The following is a 22,691-nucleotide window of genomic DNA, read 5'->3' on the forward strand; positions in this document are numbered from 1 at the left end:
AAAGACTTGGGGCATATCATTATGATCTTTGGCCATTTTCATCAAGCTTGAAGAGCTAGATTTTTGCATCCACACTTTGGGATTGAAGATTTGAAGATCTTGATAAGAAATCTCTTAATTATTTACTCATTTCTTCTTTTCCTTGCTATGTATTAATTATCTAAGTGTGTAGCTTTCTATTCCATTACTTGAATCTTGTTTATGAAAATATTCTTGATTAAAGTTTGGTTTGAAACTCTTGTTTTGCTTATGTATTGAATGATTTTATTCCTAATGAAGTGGGTTATTGTTTCTTTAATTAATCTCGTTCTTGAATGTTTCCAAAGGGATTAGCTAACCCTAGGACTCAAATGATTTAATTTGATTTGAGCTCGAGAGAGGAAAGTCAATTTGGGAAAGATTAGTTAACAAGGATTTGAGGCATAACCCTCATCTAATGACTTAAGCTCGAGAGAGGAAAGTCACTTGGGATTATATTGATTGTGCCTAATATCACACTTTAAGGCTTGAGAAAGCTTAAAGTGAAATTCATTGATTTGGTTGAGAAACTTTCAATGAGAATTTAGAAATCATTATCTATTAACATAACCTCGTTCTTAGTTGTAATATCGTAAAATACGTTGGATCGTTACTTGAGTGTAATCTCCTATTATCCATGCTTGTGGCCATTGATCATTTTACTTGCTTTCTAGGTTAGTTTACATTTTTGCATTAGTTATAATTTTCTCAAAAACCAAAATATTATCTATCGTTTGGCTTAGCTTAGTTGGTGAAAGTTCCTTACTTTCTTAATCGCCTAATATATTGTTCCCTGTGGGATCGATCCCGACTCATAGTTGGGTAAATTATATCGCATACGACCGTGTACACTTTCTCTTTGAGGAGTGAATTTAGACGTTATCAGCCACCACCGACCGCCGGAGCTCCGGCTAAATGTCGTGCCCTTTCACCACCATCATTGCCAGCCCTTTCCCCTTTTCCCTTTCTTCTCCGACCGTGCCCCTTTTTCCTTTCTTCTTCGTTTCCAAAAAGGGAAAAAAACTCAGATCTACGCCGGAAAAGAGCCAATACCGACGGATCTGAGCATCGTTGGAAGCAAAAAGAAAAAAAAAGCTCAAATCTACAGTGTTTTTTCCAGATCTATGTATACATATACTGCATACATATTTTTCAAAAGTTGTTTTTTCAGATCCGGTGAGATCTGAAGGTGACGGTGATGATGATGGAGAAAAGAAGGTGAAGGAGAAGAAGGTGTACATAGAATTGATTGGAATTTTTGACCGGAAGTTTTTTCCAGATCTATGTATACATACAGTGTACACATACACTGTATACATATTTTCCAGAAGTTGTTTTTTCAGATCTGTGTATACATACACGGTATATAATATTTTTCATGTTTTCGAAAAAGATCTTTTTGTATACAAATGAATAGAGTGAATTAACGCCTGTATACAAATGAATACAATCAATATTATTTTTTGTATTCAATATTTTGAGTGTATTCGTTTTTTTTTTTTTGTGTACATATGTTGTATACAGTGTTTTTCGCCTGTTTTTGTTAACATTTTTGGTGTATCTATGTTGTATACACCTGTATTTGTTGTATACGTATCGAAAAATATGGTGTTTTTTAAATTTTGATAAATTTTAACTCGCTGTATACATGAATACAGCGCTGTATATGTATACAGCGAAAAAAACATATGCTATGTATACGCGCGCTTTATTACTGATTATTGCTACCAAATGTAATTGGTGAAACATATGCTATGTGGCTTGCGTTAAGCCCAGAACTTTGTCATTTCTGTAGTTTCCACTATTATTAACAAGTGGGACCCATCCTTTTATTTTTAGTTCTCTTCTTCGCCCCCACCCCCATTTAATTTCTACTTCATTGCTCTGTCACCATTTTCAGCCATATATCTGCTTCAAAAGATATAGGAGAACCCAACCATTAACACCACCTCATTCCCACCAACTTTATCCAAAAAGATTTCTCTCTCATTATTCTCCATTAGCGGATGCAGTATTTTCATTGAGGGGTTCGAAATAAAAATGTAGTGTTTGGTATTTGAATTTGAGATCTCGAGGTGAATTTTGAATTCCATAAACCATTGAATCATTCTTTACTCTTATGTTCAGGGTATTCAAAATTTATATACGTTCATAAAAAATAAATAAATACCTTATATATAGGTATAATTTTATGTCGAGAGTGTACGGGTGAACACTCACCCTAGACCCTAGATCCGCCCCTGATTACCCAACAGAGATAAAGGAGGAAGAAAAAAAAAAAAGGAAAGAAAATGAATGATAGGGATCTTAAAATACACATTACTTGTTCGATCCTTTTTTAAAGCCAAGGAGAGAATGATTGACTTTGATTTTTTTCTAAAATTTGTTGTGCTTCGACAAATGTTGACTGGAAAAAAAAGTTCCCGGCAAAACTTCCATTTTTTTCTATTATCAATTTTATTCTTTTTGGTGGTGAAGAAGTACTCTTAATGTTTTCTTTACCGGGGTGTGAATGAGATGAAATCATTAATGAAATCATTCTCCTAAGTTTTAACGGAGTTGTTTTCTTAAGCATGCACATGAGTTTTTAACTAAAATAAGGAGTTTCATGTACACATTGATGCATCACTCTATGTCATTGGATGTATGTTGGCACAAGAAGTGCCGCTTGATCACTCCAACTATCTTTAAAGTAGTATAGACTTTCAACTTAGGAAAAAAATACAACCAGCAGACCTTCTTTGTCATGATTCACCTCATACCTCATTCTCAAGATCGAACACTAGAGCTGTTCACAACATCGTCCCAAAAATTAGAATACGAGATGTTCATATTTCCATACTCGATTATAAACCAGATAGTGAGAACAAAAAAAAGTTGCATAAGCTACCTTGTGTTTCTTTTGCTGCCGAAATATTTTCAAAACATTTTGACTAACAAAACATGAGAAAATTGAAAATTTCTTTACAAACACGACCTAAAATTCTATTGTTTTCTTTCTTGGTAATGCATAAAATGATCTCCAATCACTAAGGGGTCGTTTGGTTGTTTGTTAGAATTATGCAGGTATTAATAATGCAAGGATTAGATATGCAAGTTTAGTTATTCATGTATTACTCGTTCCATCTTCTGCTATATAAATTTAATAATAGATATATTTCCTCATAACTTATACACATTGATTAGTAACGCGGGACCGTAAATTGGTAACCAAACCTCGTACTTGGTGTGCTGAATTTATACATAACAACTAAAATGCTACAGAACACAATACTAGTTATACTAACTTTAATACATGAATGACTTACTTCCTAACCAGCAATTAAACGACCCCTAATAGCATTAAAGCAAGGCCGAAATAAAAACCCGGAGCAGAAGTGGAGGCTTCAGCCGAAAAAAATAAGAAAGAAAAAGAAGTGTAGGTTTCAGACTTGAGAATTGTGGCTATGTGAGTTTAACCAATTTGTCACTGTCTCAGATTCCATTGCATGGTCCAACGATACATTATCGTCCTCTTTATTGGGAACAAATTTCCGAGGAATGAAAAAAAAACATATGCCTCAACTATTGCATGTTCCAACGATACATTGTCGTCCTCTTTGTTGGGAACAAATTTCCGAGGAATGAAAAAAACATACGCCTCAACTATTTATGTTGCTGTATGGTATATGACCGAATTTCTTCTAGATTTATGGATCAAAAAATGAAATATTTTAAATCACAAGTTTTAATTTAAAAAACGGAGAAGTGTCACATTTTCCCTTATACTATCACAAATAAGTTATATTTGTCATTTGTTATACTTTTTTGACATATTTACCCTTGCCATCCAACTTTAGGACCATATCTACCCCTCATCGGTTAAAATTCTACGTCTCCACATAAATCTTCCTATGTTACGCCTACATGACACATTTGTTTTCAACTGAACCCATTTAGATCCTTTTAACCCGTCCGCCCGACCCACTAAAAAATTAAAGCCAAAAGCTTCATTGTTCATCCATGGTGGATAGGCCCTAAAGTTGGATGGCAAGTGCAACTACATTGAAAAAGTATACCACAAGTATAACTTATTTGTGAGTGTACAAAGGCAAATCTTACCCTTTTCTATTAAAAGAAATTATAAAAATATAACATACTTTTAAAATCTTTTTATGCCCAATCAAATAAGTTCACATCAATCAATTAAGACAATAGTATTTATTTACGGGTAAATTTCATAGATGGTCACTTAACAATCACTTTTTTTTTCCACAAAAGTCACTTACGTATCGTTTCTAACACAAAAGTCATTTAACTATGAGCATACTAACACAAAAGTTACTAAGCCACTTTCCGATGTCACTAAACCATTTTATGGTGAATTACTCATCTTTTACTCTCTTTTTTTAAAAAAAAAAATCTAAAAAATAAAACATCAATTAAAAAGGTTCAACCGACCCAAAAAATTTACTTCCTCCGTAACACTTTATGTGGCAACTTTTAGACTTCGAGATTCAAATAACTGTTTCTTTGACCGTAATTTTTTTCATATATCTTTTAAATATTTTGAATTGTCTATTATCGTGACTTATAGTATTTCTTACATAATTTTTAAATATGTAATTTTTTCTTTAAAAAAAACTTGAAGACTACATGGCCAAATTCGTGGTCAAAATTAAATTGGTTTGACTCTCAAAATCCGAATCGTTTCACATAAATTGGGACAGAGGGAGTAATAATTAATTTTGGGTTTGGTCAGGTTGAACCTTTTTTTAGTTAATTTTTTTTTATTTATTAGATTTTTTTCTTTAAAAAAAAGAGAGTAAAAGATGAGTTATTCACCATAGAGTGGTTTAATGACACCAGAAAGTGGTTTAGTCGCTTTTGTTTTAGTATGCTCATGGTTAAGTGATTTTTGTGTTAGAAATGATAATTAAGTGACTTTTATGAAAAAAAGTGATGGTTAAGTGACTATTTGTGAAATTTACCCGAGTATTTACATAGGGGCTGTGAAAGGGATCGATCGAAAGGGGAAAGAGGTTGAACCCACAACTATTTATAGTACTAGCAATACATGCCCATGCAGAACATATCTATTCACTTTAATTAGCAAGTCTTTAACATTCTAATTGTTAGTATATATAGCAATATATACAAAATGTATTTTATGTACCATCACTTTAGTTATAATTAAAAAATGGAGTTGATGGAATTAAGTCTTTGAGATGGAAAGAGTCGGAGTTTTTTCTCATTATCATGATAATGAAAGTTGTTCATTGATGTAAAAGAAAATTAGTAACAATATGAGGGAAAATTAATATTTTGATTCTAAATTTTTTCTTTTAAATTCTTTAATATTTTATATGTATACCGATAGGTTGATATCCATTTTAATTAAGTAACTGCTTAAATCCAAACATAAGAACCATTATTGTATATATTGGATTTTTTAAAAGCAAAACTAATAAAATATTTTTATTAAATTAATTAAAAAAATATATTATAATTTTTTATATTAACAATTATAGATAAAGCAAATTGTTACAAAGAAATCAAAATTAGAAAGATATAGGTTATATCATAAATTACCAAATTTTAATTCTGAAATGAAAATATAAAATAATACATTTTATAAATGTAAAGAAACAATAATCAGAGAATGCAAAGGAGAGTAAATAAGTAAAGTATTAACAAAGAAGGAAGACGGGGATAAAGTCACTCCCTCCCTTCACTTTTACTTGTCGACGTTAACATATTAAGAGAAAAAAATTCTTCTTATTACTTTGCCCTTCACATTAATTACTCATTTTCAAGTCACTTTCTGAGGCTATTGAGACTATACACCAATAAATATGGATATTATGATAGAATATATACTTTATTTATTAATTCTCAAAGAACGTGAAAAGTCAAAAGTGAACAAGTTTGTGTAGGAGAATTAAAATAACTTTTGGAATAAATTTGCATTGCTATTGTTCGTCCTCTCTTTACGTTTAAAGTATTGACAAAAAAGGAAAACGGGGATAAAAGTCACTTCCTCTGTTTACTTTTACTTGTCCACGTTAACATATCAAGAGAAATAAACTAATATGGTAATTATTAATTAGTATGAAACTCTAATTATGTTGATTATGTATAAAGATAACAACTACGCATATATTATAGGCATACATATTTGTATACATGTCATCCTTTTTCTTGTATTTCTTTATTTATCATGGGGACCATCAAGCTAGGCATCGCAAGAAGAGTGGGGAGAATCATGCAGAAGGGGCTGGCCATTAATTTTCATGGAATTAATGAGTGAATATTTGTGTGTTCTTATTATTAATTTTACTCTTTAATTACTCATTTTTAAATTATTTTCGAAGGCTATTGAGACTTACACCAATAAATATGAATATTTTGGTAAAATATATACTTTTACTGTCTCATATTACTTGTCACTTTCCCTTTTGCACGCCCCTTAAGAAATCATAAATAAAAGATTTATTTTACTATCTTACCCCCATCTCTCTCCACTAAATATATTCTGATCAAAATTGACTACATTCAAGAACATTTATTACTAAGGGTGAGATGGAAAAGATTTAATTAATTTTATCTTGGTTTTGTAAATGAACCAGTAATTTGGACATATATTTTTAGTAATGTGGCCAAGTAATATGGAACGGAGAGGATAAAATGTGAAAGATTTAATTAATTTTATCTTGGTTCTGCAAATGAACAAGTAATTTGGACATATATTTTTAGTAATGTTGAGTATTTCATTTATGAACAAGTGAAAGTGCACGAAGGAAATAAATATGTGTCAGAGAATTAAAATTGAAGTGCATACTTGTACACATGAGCAGAGAATAAATATTCAGTAAAAAAGTAGTTTAGTAATGTGGCCAAGTAATATGGGATAGATGGAGTACTTCATTTATTAATTCTTAAAGAACTTGAAAAGTCAAAAGTCAACAAGTATAAGTGCACGAAGGAAATAAATGTGTCGGATTTAATTTGAAGTGCATACGTCTATACATGAGAAGAGATAAATATTCAGTACTATGACATATGATCGATTGGGATAAAAAAGTAGTTGGTTAAAATGTACAATATATATAGCTTGTGGTACAAATTTCTATTGCTGTGTTCCATCCTCTCTTCACACTTACATATATTAGAAATAGAAAAGAAGAAAAATATCGAATAGAAAAATAGACATATATTTTTAGTAATGTGGCCAAGTAATATGAATGAAGGGAGTACTTCATCTTTATTAATTCTTAAAGAACGTGAAAAGTTAAGTATAGTAATGTGACCAAGTAATATGGGATGAAGAGAGTACTTCATTTATTAATTCTTAAAAAACGAGAAAAGTCAAGTAATGTGGCCAAGAGATATGGGACGAAAGGAGTACTTCATTTATTAATTTTTAAATAATGTCAAAAGTCAAAAGTGAACAAGTAAAACTGCACGGAGAAAATAAATATGTGTCGGATAATTAAATTGAAGTGCATACATGTATACATGGGAAGAAAATAAATGTTCAGCAAAAACATGAAAAGTCAAAAGTAAACAAGTAAAATTGCACGGAGTAAATAAATATGTGTCGGAGAATTAAAATTGAAGTGCACACGGGATTTATTAATTCTTAAAGAATGTGAAAAGTAAATAAATTTGTGTAGGAGAATTAAAATTGAACTGCATATGTCTATACATGAAAAGAGAATAAATATTAACCAAGAACACGAAAAGTCAAAAGTGAACAACTAAAAGTGTACGGAGGAAATAAATGTGTCGGAGAATTAAAATTGAAGTGCATACGTCTATACGTGAGAAGGGAATAAATATTAAGTACTATGACATATGTCTACGTGGGATATAAAAATAATTGGATAAAGTGTACAAGTTATATGGCTTATGATACAAGCATTCATCGCATGTACAATTTGTAAAGTTCGTGGTACAAGCTGGAGGAGCGGTGTTCGTCCCACCTCCACGCTTATATATAATAGAAAAACTCATTGACTCGTTGGTACATTTTGCTAATTAATGTGACTCGGTAAATTGTTTTTCTATTTGGTCCTTTTCTTTGGTGTAGTATAGACGTATAGTTTTCCGTGTAATTTCAGTCGCACCTAAGCCCGTTAATCGCTCCAAACCGGACTGGACCAAAGAACCGGTTAGGAAACCGGCCGGTTTCTGGTCAAAAAAGGGGAACCGGCCACCGGTTGCTAGTTAACTGGTTCCAAAATTGGAAGCCGGAACCGGCCGGTTCTATACTTAAGAAAACCTCTTTTTTTTTTTTTTTTTTTTTTTTTTTTTGTATAGTATATGTATATTATAGTATTACTTAGTATATTGCAGGTATATTTATATATGTTATATAAGTTTATAACTAAAGTTTATATATTTACTAACTAACAACATATATGTATATATATGTGTCTATATATATATATATATATATATATATATATGTGTATATATATATGTATATATATATGTGTATATATATATATATGTATATATATTAAGTTATATGCTTAAGTTATAACTTTCAATTTATAACTTAAGTATATTTATACTAGATATATCTAAAATATATTAAGAATATACCGATAATATAAATATACTTAACTTATAAAATAGAAATTTATAAACTTAGAAAAAAACTTAACTTATAAATAACTTAAGTTATAAAACATATAACTTATACATATGTTTAAGTTATATATATATACTAATATATGTTTAAGTTATAGATATACTACAAATACGTATATAACTTAAGTTTTATGTATACTATATATACTTATAAGTTATAACTTATATATATATGTTTAAGTTATATGTATTCTATATATACTTATATATGTTTAAGTTATATGTATACTATATATACTTATAAAACTTTAACACTGGAAGTCCAAATTTATAGATGGACTCCCTCCTCTTTTTGCGTAAAAGAGTTAAAAAAGCTCTTAGGAAAGGAGATAGAAGTATTAATTATGATTCTTATATTTATGGTAAATTAATTGGTACTTGTATGCAGGAAGGATTAGCCTTATGTAATGAAATTAGGCTCAACCAAAGAAATCAAGCGCCTTGGTCGCACGCTTCTCCTTCCATTGTTGGAAGTCTTTATGCTTCTTCTTATGCCTATGAGGCTTTTTAGAAGATTGTGGAACATTCATACCAAATTGTCCACAAAATTCTCCTAATTGTTGTCTTCCATTAAAACCATGGCGACACGAAGACCTATCAAATGGGATAAAATAGATTTTCCCAAAGAGTGGGTCATTGAAGGAGCAACACCTCCTCAAAATATTTTTACCGAAATTTCAGAAATTGAACAGATCCCAGATGGGACAATTAAATTGATTTTAGTTGGGGATCACCCGCAAGATTACAAATCAAAGAAAGAGTTTTATACTCCTAAATGGGAACCATTTAAAAAATGGTTTTTTGAAAGTTTTAAGTCTGAGGAAACAATAATTTTCCAAGATGAATTTTATAAAGATCTTTCCAAAGAAAATAAGCTTATATCTTTTGTGCCTTGGTTTATGGCAAAATATCTTGCTAATTATATTTCTGTTCTTGAAAGAGATTATAAATTGTCTAATGGAGAGGTCGTTCATATTATATTTCCTCCACAACAATCTTTTCAGATAGGCAAAGATGATAAAACTTTGCATTTTGCTGCTTTCTCAAAATTAATTGAGAGCGAGAATTTACCTGTCATAACTAAATATATTAATAATATGGTTAGACAAAGAAAATTATTCCAATATTTATATGAATATTTTGGGTGAACAAATATTTTCACTACATGAAAATTTTGATAAGATCTGAACTTGTCTTAATAAGACTTCTACTTATGATAAAGAAAAGCAGAAGGAAGTTGTTGCTACTCCAAGCATACAGCCTCCTCCTAAGATTCATGATTTCAAATTAAAACCTTTATTAGAATTAGAAAAACTTTTAGATGAAAAATTTAAAGGTTTAAAAATCAGTCCTTTAATAACAGAGGCTGATGAATATTTGTCTGATATTAATTATAAGGCTCGCATAGCATCAAATATTAATATTATGCTGTTAAGCCTATCCAGAGGATGTATTATTATCCTCGCCCAACTTCTCAAGATGTTTTATTAGAGGAACATGAACATGTTATTTCCAACAGTTATAGTGGTAAGAAAATTTATGAATGGATGACAGTTATAGTGAACATCAAATTTATTGTACTATTCATAGAATGTTAATGTACAGCACTATCTGCAAAGTTCATAAAAATTCTAAAAGGGTTATTGCAGATATGATTATAGCTGGTTTCGCTGGCCAATTAAAAAGTTGGTGGGATAATTATTTAACCCCAACACAGCGTCATTCAATTTTGACAGCTGTTAAGCAAGAGGGTAACAATACAACACCTGTTGCTAATGCAGTTTATACACTGGTTATTAATATTGTTGAACATTTTTCAGGAAGATGGACAGATAATAATGAATCTATCCGTACCATGCATTAAAACATTAGATGCAAGACCCTAATCTCATTTAGATGGTATAAAGATATTTCTCTTTGCAGGGTCATGGAACTGCCAAAGAGTAATGACTCCCATTGGAAGTCCAAATTTATAGATGGACTCCATCCTCTTTTTGCAGAAAGGGTTAGAAAAGCTCTTAGAAAGGGGAAAGTAGTATTAATTATGATTCTTATACTTATGGCAAATTAATTGGTACTTGTATGCAGGAAGGACTAGTCTTGTGTAATGAAATTAGGCTCAACCAGCAGATCAAGCGCCATGGTCTTAATGAAAGACAACAGTTAGGAGAATTTTGTGGACAATTTGGTATGGATATTCCACAATCTTCTAAAAAGCCTCATAGGCATAAGAAAAAGCTTAAAGACTTCCAACAATGGAAGGAGAAGCGCTTGCAGAATAAAGCCAGGCACAAAAAGACTTTCAAAGAAAGGAAGGATTTTATTAAATCCAAAAACCCAAAAGCCTGTTATAAGTGTGGCAGAGTAGGTAATTTTTATAAGAACTATAAGGTTAAGGAGAAGATTAAGGCCCTTAACATAGATGATGACCTTAGAGAATCTTTATATAAGATTTTGTTAAATTCAGACCCAGAACCAGACGATGATTCTAGTAGGAAAAGTGATAGTTCTTCCAACCCCTCTTCAGATGAGGATATTAGGGTACTAGATGATGAGAGTTATATCTCCTCTAGTTCAGATGAGTGTCAAAAATGCTAAATAGCGCAACCTTGTGTTAAAAACAAGGAAGACGATGAGTTTTATAAACTTGTTTCCCAATTTAGTGAAAACAGTCTTCATGTGTTAGATGGTAATAACCTTGTAGACCTCCTTAAATATATTAAGGATCCCAATCTTAGGTCCCAAATCATAGACCAAATAGGTTCAAAACAACATCCTCAAGAAGAACTAACTGCTATAGAAATAAGAGAACCTACAGGACCTTATACTATGGCTGGAGTTAAGAAACTCCTCCAAGAACACCGGAATATCATAAGTACACCGGCAACCACCCAAGACTTAGAAAGAGAGGTTCATAACCTTAAGCAAGAGCTTTCCACCCTTAGGAGACACCAAACTACCTTAGACCATAGAGTCTCGCAACTGGAGGGAAAAGGAAAGCAATTCATAGAAACACCAGTTTATAAAACTATAGAAGATCAACCAGTTGATAACACCATAGAAACTGTCGCTATGGAAGAAGAAGGAAGTAGTAATCCCAGTTCCAGTTTTTTGACAAAATTGGATATTATTACTTCTTTTAAATTTTTTATAAAAATTACTCTTTTAATTGATTATAATTTCAAAAAAGAATTTACTGCTCTAATTGATAGCGGAGCTGATTTAAGTTGTATTCAAGAGGGATTAATTCCTTCAAAATATTTCCAAAAAACTACTCATAGTTTACGGTCTCCTAATGGCCAAAAAATGGGTATTACTTATAAACTACCCAAAGCTTATATTTGCCAAGACAAAGTATGTATTCCTGAAAACTTTGTATTGGTAAAAATATTTCAAATCAAGTTATTTTAGGTACTCCATTCATCCATAAATTACTTTCTATTCAATGGATGGATGATAAAGGTTTTATAGGAACTTATGACGAAAACCAATTAAATTCGAGTTTATAACTAAGAATTTTTCAAGGATTTTGAATGAAATAAAAGATAGACTGATGAACAAGCATCAGTAGGTTAATTTTCTTAAACAAGAAATTTATACTTTTCAAATTGAAGATATTTTACAAAATCCTAAATTACGGGAAAAAATTGAGTTTATAAAAAATCAATTCTCTTTACAAATTTGTAACGATCATCCTAATGCTTTTTGGGATAGAAAAAGACATATTGTCACTCTTCTATATGAAGAATCTTTTTCTGAAAATAATATTCCTACTAAAGCAAGACCATGTCAAATGAATTCCGAATATTTGGAATCACGTAAAAATGAGATTTCTTCTCTTTTACAAAAAGGTCTAATAAGATCTTCAAAATCTCCATGGTCATGCACAGCTTTTTATGTTAATAAACATGCTGAATGATAACGTCCAAATCCACTCCTCAAAGAGAAAGTGTACACAGTCATATGCAATATAATTTACCCAACTATGAGTCGGGGTCGATCCCACAGGGAACAATTTACTAGGCGATTAAGAAAGCAAGGAACTTTCACTTACTAAGCTAAGCCAAACGATAGATAAGATTTTGGTTTTTGGAGAAAATTATAACTAATGCGGAAATGTAAACTAACCTAGAAAGCAAGTAAAATGATCAATGGCCACAAGCATGGATAATAGGAGATTACACTCAAGTAACGATCCAATGTATTATACAATTTTACAACTAAGAACGAGGTTGTGTTAATCGATAATGATTTTTAAATTTCATTGAAAGTTTCTCAACCAAATCAATGAATTTCACTTTAAGCTTTCTCAAGCCTTAAAGTGTGATATTAGGCACAATCAATATAATCCCAAGTGACTTTCCTCTCTCGAGTAACGATCCAATGTATTACACAATTTTACAATTAACAACGAGGTTATGTTAATCGATAATGATTTTTAAATTTCATTGAAAGTTTCTCAACCAAATCAATGAATTTCACTTTAAGCTTTCAAGCCTTAAAGTGTGATATTAGGCACAATCAATATAATCCCAAGTGACTTTCCTCTCTCGAGCTCAAGTCATTAGATGAGGGTTATGACTCAAATCCTTGATAACTAATCTTTCCCAAATCGATTTTCCTCTCTCGAGCTCAAATCAAATTAAATGGGTGAGTCCTAGGGTTAGCTAATCCCTTTAGAAACATTCAAGAACGAGATTAATTAAAGAAACAATAACCCACTTCATTAGGAATAAAATCATTCAATACATAAGCAAAACAAGAGTTTCAAACCAAACTTTAATCAAGAATATTTTCATAAACAAGATTCAAGTAATGGAATAGAAAGCTACACACTTAGATAATCAATACATAGTAAGGAAAAGAAAAAATGAGTAAAGGATTAAGAAATTTCTTATCAAGATCTTCAAATCTTCAATCCCCAAGTGTGGTGCAAAAACCTAGCTCTCCAAGCTTGATGAAAATGGCCAAAGATGATAATGATATGCCCCAAGTCTCTCTTTTGTAGATCCTCAAATTTCCCAAGTCAAAATATGACAAAATAAACCCCAAAGTTTCAGTTTTGCAAATCTGTCCCATGTTTGCAAAACTGTCCCCAAAGTTTCAGTTTTGCAAATCTGTCCCGTTTTTGCAAAACTGTCCGGTTTGGCCTCTTTTTGACTTTGTTTTCACTTGTCTTGTTCCGATCACTTCTAAATCACATAAAACTGAATAGAGCACCAATATTATACAAAAATACACTGCGTGCGCAACGTGCGTCTCGCGGGTTGTATCGCATGTTCAACTCGCGGTTCGCAGTTGTACAAAACTCGCAGTCTTGCAATGTACAGAGATGACTTGCGGACATGCGGTCACGGATGCGTCTCGTAGGTGGCACTGCGTTTCAGCGAGTGATGCTCGCGACTTTGCATCCAATTTCTTCAAATTTCCAAAATCTCTGTACAAACTTGCTGCAGAACATGCGGCTCGCATGTGTGACCTGCGACTCGCAGGTCACGCTTCTTCTATTTTGGCTTGTTTTGCTCTATTTTGCTCCATTTTGGTCCATTTTGCTCTGTTATGCTCTCCGGACATCTTATCCTACAAAACGACATAAATACACAAAAAGTAACACCAAAAGTGCTTGAAGAGTTACAAAAGCTTTAGAAATTAGCATTGAATATCCCGTAATTTCACGGCACCTCACTGAACAGGAACGAGGAGTTCCATGATTGGTGATAAATTATCAACCTCTAAATAAAGTCTTAAAATGGATTCGATATCCAATCCCTAATAAAAAGGATTTATTAGATCGCCTTCATAATGCGATTATATTTTCTAAATTTGATTTAAAATCTGGATATTGCCAAATTCAAATAACCGAAGCAGATAAATATAAAACTACTTTTAATGTTCCAATTGGACAATTTGAATGGAATGTTATGCCTTTTGGGCTGAAGAATGCCCCTTCAGAATTTCAAAAAATCATGAATGATAATTTTGTGGATTACAGTAATTTTATCATTGTTTATATCGATGATATTTTAGTATTTTCAAATACTATTGAAATGCATTTTAAACATCTTGATATATTAAAGAAAATTATTATTCAAAATGGTTTGGTTATATCTAAGCCAAAAATGTCACTTTTTCAAACAAAAGTCAGATTTTTGGGTCATAATATTGAAAAAGGAAAAATTATTCCTATCAATAGAAGTATTGAATTCGCTTCTAAATTCCCTGATATAATTACTTTGATAAAACTCAACTCCATAGATTTCTTGGAAGTTAACATATAAGTTTTATGTATACAATATACACTTATATATATATATATATATATATATATATATATATATATATATATATATATATCGGCAAGTTATATATATATATATGTTTAAGTTATATCTATACTATATATACTTATGTTTAAGTTTTATGTATACTATATATACTTATAAGTTATAATTCATATATATATGTTTAAGTTATATGTCTACTATGTATACTTATATATGTTTAAGTTATATGTATATTATATATACTTATATAACTTTAAGTTTTATGTATACTATATATACTTATAAGTATACAATATATATATGTTTAAGTTATATGTATACTATATATACTTATATAACTTAAGTTTTTTCTAAGTTTATAAATTCCTATTTTATAACTTAAGTATATTTATATTATAAGTATATTCTTAGTATATTTTAGTTATTTTCCAAGTATATAACTTTCTATTTTTTAATTTAAGTAGATGTATTTTATAAGTATATTCTTAGTATATTTTAGGTATATTCCTAACTTAATATAAGTAAAAATATGAATATAAGTAAATAGAAGAAAGCTCAATGAGCCATATATTTTATTCATTCATGGATAACATTTATTTGCAAGTTGTAGTTTTTTTTTTTTTAACTTGCAAATAATACATGAGTTGCAAAAAAGTAGTAGACCAATAAAATCAAAAAGTGTCAATCATTTGGCTAATATCGGCCATATCATATTCGGTCATTGAGATATCTTCAAAGTCTTCCATTTGGTCTATTCCACTTGCTATCAAATCTTCAATCTCTTCCTCTTCACCTTCCACCACTTCTGAGTTTTGGTTGCGTCACTCTGATCTAATCCGATCACAAATGCAAACTAGTACTTGCAAGCTAAATCCGAGTAATGAATGTCTATGGTATCCAATTTATTGTCTTCCTTGGCTAAATGTACTTTCCGAAGCCACGGTTGATATTTGAACTGTAAGGATATCTCGAGCCATTCTTGAAAGTATCGGATGACTCGTCTTGTATTTCTTCCACCATGCTAAGACGTCCAAATCATCTAGTTGGTTGATATCCACATTTGGCTGCATCAAATAAAGGTGATATTCATCAAATTTTGCATTATTAGGAGTTGGTTGTGAATGTAAAACTTTTAAATTCGACAAACCCTTTAAGCCCTTTTTGCTACTTTGAGAAGTAGTAGGACGTGGAGCAGCGGGTGTAGCACTTTCTTCCAAAGTAGAATAATGACTAAATTTTTTTCTAAACTCGGAATCAATCGCGAGCTCGACATCAGTTGAAGATTGTTCAACTTCTTCGTCAATTTCTAAATAGTTACAAATTTGACCAACCAATGCTCTAGTATAAGACATTTTAAAACAAGGATTTAAAAGAGAACCCAATATAAATAATAAAGTCGGGATGGGAAAAAATACTTCTTAAATTTTGTTGTCATATTAAAAATAGCCGCTTGATAACCGGATTTATCTTTATACTCATATAAAACTCTAGCTATTTCCGCTAAGTAGGCTAAAATTTCGGTTACCGTGGGATAGAATTGTCTAGAAGAAGCAAGAGTTGCATCATAAAATTTTTGTAAAAGTTCAATACATTTCTTAACATCTTCCCAATCGTTAATATTTAACCAATCATCACTAACCGTATTAAATCATCACTAACCGTATTAAAATGGTTGTGAACTTGTTGTATGGGAATTCCATAATCATATGCTTGTTGTAACATAATGTAAGTGTAGTTCCACCTAGTGTCAACTTCTACCTAAATTTTCCTAGGTCTAAGGCCATTTTACACACAAGAATTCTTAAAATCTCTCATTTTTTGCTTATTAGCATTACAAAAAAGAAAAACAACCGCATTTCTAAGTTTTTGAGTAGAATCTTCAAAATAATCGAGACCATTTCTAATAATCAAGTTTAAAATGTGACAACTACATCTCACATGAAAAATATTATTTAGCAGAGGGTTTAATTCCCCTTTTTAAAAGACCAACCACCTTTGTATTATTAGAAGCATTATCTAAAGCAATACAAAGTGTTTTTCTATAAATGTTAAAAAATTTCATAATAGTTGACATTGATTCCTCTAAAATTTTTCCGTCATGATGATATTTCCCTTCATCATATAAAAAAGCTATAATTCTTTTTTGCATCACCCAATTATCATCAACCCAATGAGATGTAATAGCAAAAAAATCTAACTTGTTAAGACTAAGACCGAAATCGACGGTAACAAAAATACTATAATTTAAAGAATTAAATATATGGCGAACATAAAATCTATATTTTTTATATAAATCTATAATATCCGCTCTACAAGTACTTCTAGGAATACCCTAAAAAACGGATTATAACAACGTTGAATATAAGTAACAAACCTCAAACTCGAAGGAAAGAAAAATGGTAGAGCATCAAAAGCAATCATTTTAGCTATTTCTACACGCTCTTTTTTTCTTGTCATAGCTAAATTTTTTACCGATTTGTGGGTCTATTGTCATTTGAATACCCCTCAAATTTGAACCCGTTTTCTCTCCCCAAACATCCTTATGTTTAGATCTCATATGACCCGTTAGTGAACCCGTTCCACCATCCTTACTAGTTTCTTGCCTAAAAACAAATTCTTGTTTACATATACCATATGTAGCTGTTAGTCTTTCCTTATCTTTAGTCATAAATTTCCAAATTTTAGCGGTTGGCCTATGAGTTCTTGGCGGTTTGTCTTGTGTATGTGATTATGCAGGACCTGTATCTCCTATGAGATTTTCGGGGGCTTGTGTTTCATCATCATCATCATCATTAATTTCATTAAAAGTGCCGGTATAGTGTTGTTGCATTACCTCATGCTCTAAAAGTGGATTATTTCCACCAATATCAATACCTAAATTAGGTGTTTCGTTCACAAATATTTCCTCATTAAACTCACCCCTAACAATACCACTACTACTGGTATCATGTCTCAATCTCTTAGACATTATTAAATAGAATTAATTTTAATCACACTCAAATAAATCACAAGAAAATAAATTGCAACAAATTAAATTACTAGAATTAAATTGCGTGAATTAAATAGCGGAAAATAAAGATAGAGTTGGAACGAAGGTACCAAATTGCCGGACTAATTTCCACCAAAGTGAAGGCGGCTAGAATTGCAAATCCACCAAAGCTTTGGAGCTACTTCGGATTGTTGCAAAATCACCAACTCCACCAATAATTTTTTTTATAATTGCAAATTTAATAATTGAAACTAGAATAAAACTTTATAATATTTAATTGAAAGAAATTTAAAGTGGCTAATTATTGCAAAGTAGTTATAATCGAGAGAAATTGAGAGAAAGAGAAGAGTGAATTTGGTGTGGATTAAAATTGAAAACGGAGAGGGTTTGTATAGGAGTGGGGGATGGGTTAAAGTGTAAAAAAAATAAAATAAAAAAATAAAAAGTTTGGGGGGGTTGGGGGGCCAAAACGGGCATTTGAAGCCGTTGGCAATGACCATTTTTGTAAAATGGACCGTTGCCCAATGGTCCAGCTCACGCAGGCAACAGATATATTTTAAAAAAAAAAAATTTTTTTTGACCAGTTAACCGATTTTAACCGGCCGGTTCCGGTTAACCGGTCCTAAAAATTGAAAACCGGATCGGTAAAAAAACACCGGTAGATCGTTAACCGGTAAACCGGTCCACCGGTTCTGGTTTCGGTTTAACCGGTTTGGTTACCGGTTTGAACTGGTCCAACTGGACCCGTTAACAGGCTTACTCGCACCACAAATTTCATATGATAGGTCCATTTGATTTGATAAGAAATGTACGAGTAGAAAGGCGGCGCCCATTGTAGCCGAAAAAAAGAAGAACGAAAAAGAATGTGCTGACGATGGATAAAGGAATTTTCTTTACAAAAAGACTTCCTTCATAAGAAGGCTCCGTTTTTCAACGTGCTTCACGTTCTGCTCCCTCTATATAAGTAGGGCTCAATCTCAAGAATTTGGTGATTCAGGTACCTAGGAAATAGCTAGGATAAAGTTTCTGCACTTCAGTTAATTATAATTCTTTGTTGGAGAGAATAAATTAAGAGATGGTGAGAACAGCTTGCCGCGACGAAAATGGAAGGAATAAGGGGACTTGGACTCCTGAAGAAGATAGGAAGTTAGCAGCATTTGTTACTAAATATGGCTGCTGGAACTGGCGCCAACTTCCTAAGTTTGCTGGTGAGAATTACCGCAGAATTAATACAGTTCATAATTTAGATTACAGTTAACCTTCTTTCTGTACATACTAATTGTTGCATGTGTTAGGAGTATAGATTACAGTTAACCTTCTTTCTGTACATACTAATTGTTGCATGTGTTAGGAGTATAGACTAGAGTGTTCTCGAGTGTTGTATATAATGGGCTCTAGCTCATAACTTATAGGTTCCTCCCAGCCTAGTAGCTTCAGCTCTAACTATGTAAATTTGTTAAAAAAATCCACAAAATAAGAACGAATAATGTTTCGCATTGTGTAGAGACATTTGAAGGGACTTATAAAGTTTTTGAGCAACTTCACCTAAGTTTCGTAGTAATAATTATCATACTGTTGTAGAGTTCCAACTGACCAGTTATTGTTCATTGTGAAGGTCTAGCAAGGTGTGGAAAGAGCTGCAGACTTAGATGGATGAATTACTTAAGGCCCAACATTAAAAGAGGAAACTACACCAAAGAAGAAGACGAAATCATCTTGAAGCTGCATGCTCAACTTGGAAATAAGTATGTATTAATTCTTCTTCCACTTGTCCAATTTTACGAGCTAACATTTATCAATCTCAGCAGATCTAAGACAAATTCATAATTTAAACCTAATGAGCTCATATTTTAAATTATTTTATTGTTGAACCTAACGTGTTGTTCAAATTTTGGGATCAGATCTAATATTTGTCAAGATTTTAATAGATTTTACATATATAAATCCATACTAGATTCGTGCCGAAAATTATGGATTCATATGAACTTATAGCCAAAAGGTTACATTAGCCTCTGTTTTTTTTTTTTTTTTTTTTTTTTTTTTTTTTTAAACAAATTCCACTAGGCTTGTGAGAGAGAGTTACACCACCCTCCTCAGATTTTTTTTTTTTTTTTAATTACATTCATATCGAATTCAATTACTTTAATATGATTTAATTTTTGCTTTGGTCATTTTACTATCACAATCGATTGAAATTAGAATTCATTTCTTTGATGTATACTTTCATATTGTGACTTTATACTTTCGTAGCTAGTGTGAAAAAGTTTAGTAATCACACATGAAATTAACCCAGTAAACTTCTATGATTGCAGGTGGTCGGTTATTGCTGCTCAGTTGCCAGGAAGATCAGACAATGAGATAAAGAATCATTGGCACACTGCACTTAAGAAGCGTGCTACTAATTATGCTCCAAACTCAAGTGACAATTCAAGCAAGAAATGCCATAATAAGAACAGTACTGAAGGCAATACTAGAAGAAAGAGTGTGGAAAAACAAAATGCAAGTCCAAATATGAGTTCACATGAAAATATAGTACTGGAAAGTTCACAATGGTCACCAAAGGAGTCATCAAGTGAAGAACTCTCCCCTATTGATTATCAACCTGAATATAAAGTTTTTCAACAAGCTTTGGAGGAAACTAATGGAAGCTTTTGGACTGAACCATTTGTAGTGGATAGCTTCAATAGTATTCTAGCTCCTTCAATTGATTACTGTGGACTTGTGTGTCCACCTTCTCCTTTATAGCTGATGAATTTCTTTCCTCCTTTGACTTAGATGATTTTAATTGGTAAAAACTAGAAAATTAAAGGAACATCCATAGAAATACTGGCAATTTATCTCATAGGATCATCACCTTCTGACTTGATCGTTGGCTTTTCCATGAATGTTGGAGATGTATTGATATATGATAAATTTGCATTGTTCTTGTAATATTTGACTAAGCACATTTAATCTTCAATTAGTTTTAAATGTGCACATTTAATCCTTTTCTTGTGAATTTCACAAATTTTTATCGGAATTAATCAACTGTTTCACCATTTAATTATCCATATATTATGTTAAAGTTGTATTGTTATTCCGTATTTAAAGTGTAATATAGTTCTAAAAAAGTCAGAATATACTATATTTATTTATTTATAAGGATTTAAAAAAAAAAAAAAAAAAAACCTAAGGGATCAAAAGTACTTCGCATACATTTCCTAAAATCGAATCTGTTACATTCTGTATTATAACTTATTCATTGGTTTTACCTGGCATCTCACATGATTCCATGTAAAACGGCATATGAGTTTTATGAAGTTCTCTCATTTTTCTAATGATTAATGAGGACAGAAGTCTCTTATCTAGCTGTCTTCTTCTCATAGATTCTCCCTCTTTTCACTTTTATTTGTCCACGATAAATTTTTGCATTCCCTTTAAGAAATAATAAATGAAGTACATATTTTATTATAATATATATTTATATGAGCTGAGGGTACTTCTATTGGAAACAAACTCTCTACCTTCTTAAGATAGGAATAAGGTCTGTAAATATATACTCTACCCTCTCCAAACCCACTTATGGGATTACATGGATTTGTTGTTGTTGTAGTCTCAATGAACTTGAGAATAATTTAAGCAATGAGTAGTTAATATTAAAGGTAAAACTAAGAAAAAAAATAATTTTTCTCTTGATATCCTAAAGTGGACATATAAAAGTGAAAATTTATTTTAAATATAATGGAGAAGTAAAAGTGAACATAGAATCAGTAGAGACTATTTCCAGAATAAGCGTAAGTACAACACTTCTTATTTCAAGAGATTCCACAGAGGTGTAGATTAATTATAGATAGTACCACACATTTGAATCATAAAGGAAGAAGTTACAAGTAGTTAATAGACTTACTTGGGGAAAATATCATTCATTCTATTGACATCTCACAATTCTTCTATGGAGATTTTTTACATGAATATATTTTAGTATTTAATAGAATTACTTGCAAGAACATGCACATAGTTTTTAGAAACTAAACATACATGAATATTTTGTAAAGAAGTTACGATAAGCTTTGCAGAGAAGTTAGAACTCTAAAAGGGTTCATTGCTACTGATTTTGCATAAAATTTAAATTATGTATATATTAATATAATCTTCTTTTTTACACTTTTATGTATAATTTAACTGGAAATAATAGGTTCGTTATAAGACCTGTTATGAAATAAACCTATAATTATATGTCAACTTCATTTTGTAATGTCAGAATATACACACTGCTATCTGTCATCCGTGAAAACGTTGACTTAGCTTACTCAATTCTTTCAAGTTTGGACAGATCATTAACCCTCCAATCTATTGGCACAGTCCATTTTGTTCAACCCAATTCAACCCATCTATAAAGTAGGATGATATGTAACTCAAATTGACCAATGAGAAATCTTAATATTTTTAAAACTTACTCAATTCTTTCAAGTTTGGACAGATCATTAACCCTCCAATCTATTGGCACAGTCCATTTTGTTCAACCCAATTCAACCCATCTATAAAGTAGGATGATATGTAACTCAAATTGACCAATGAGAAATCTTAATATTTTTAAAAAGACATATTTTTTTGTTTGATATGTTAAATTGGCATAATAAAGAAAAAATTTACTCCCTCCGTCCCAAAAAAATTGTCTTAGTTTGCCTTGGTACAAAGTTTAAGAACAAGGAGAAGACTTTTGAAATGTGTGGTCCAAAACAAGCCTTAGATATTTGTGTGACTGTAAATTATCTCATAAAGTT

At 31.3% G+C, this 22,691-nt stretch overlaps 1 protein-coding gene and 1 pseudogene across 1 annotated transcript in view; both read left to right on the forward strand.

Moving 5' to 3' along the window:
- Positions 1 to 22,691, forward strand: part of LOC132036746 (mitogen-activated protein kinase kinase kinase 1-like) — a 97,282-nt gene that overhangs the window by 56,193 nt on the left and 18,398 nt on the right. The window lies entirely within an intron of this gene.
- LOC132036747 (transcription factor MYB15-like) lies at positions 18,989 to 20,959 on the forward strand (annotated as a pseudogene).

The sequence above is a fragment of the Lycium ferocissimum genome, chromosome 11, assembly GCF_029784015.1.
Source record: "Lycium ferocissimum isolate CSIRO_LF1 chromosome 11, AGI_CSIRO_Lferr_CH_V1, whole genome shotgun sequence".
NCBI classification, from domain to species: domain Eukaryota; kingdom Viridiplantae; phylum Streptophyta; class Magnoliopsida; order Solanales; family Solanaceae; genus Lycium; species Lycium ferocissimum.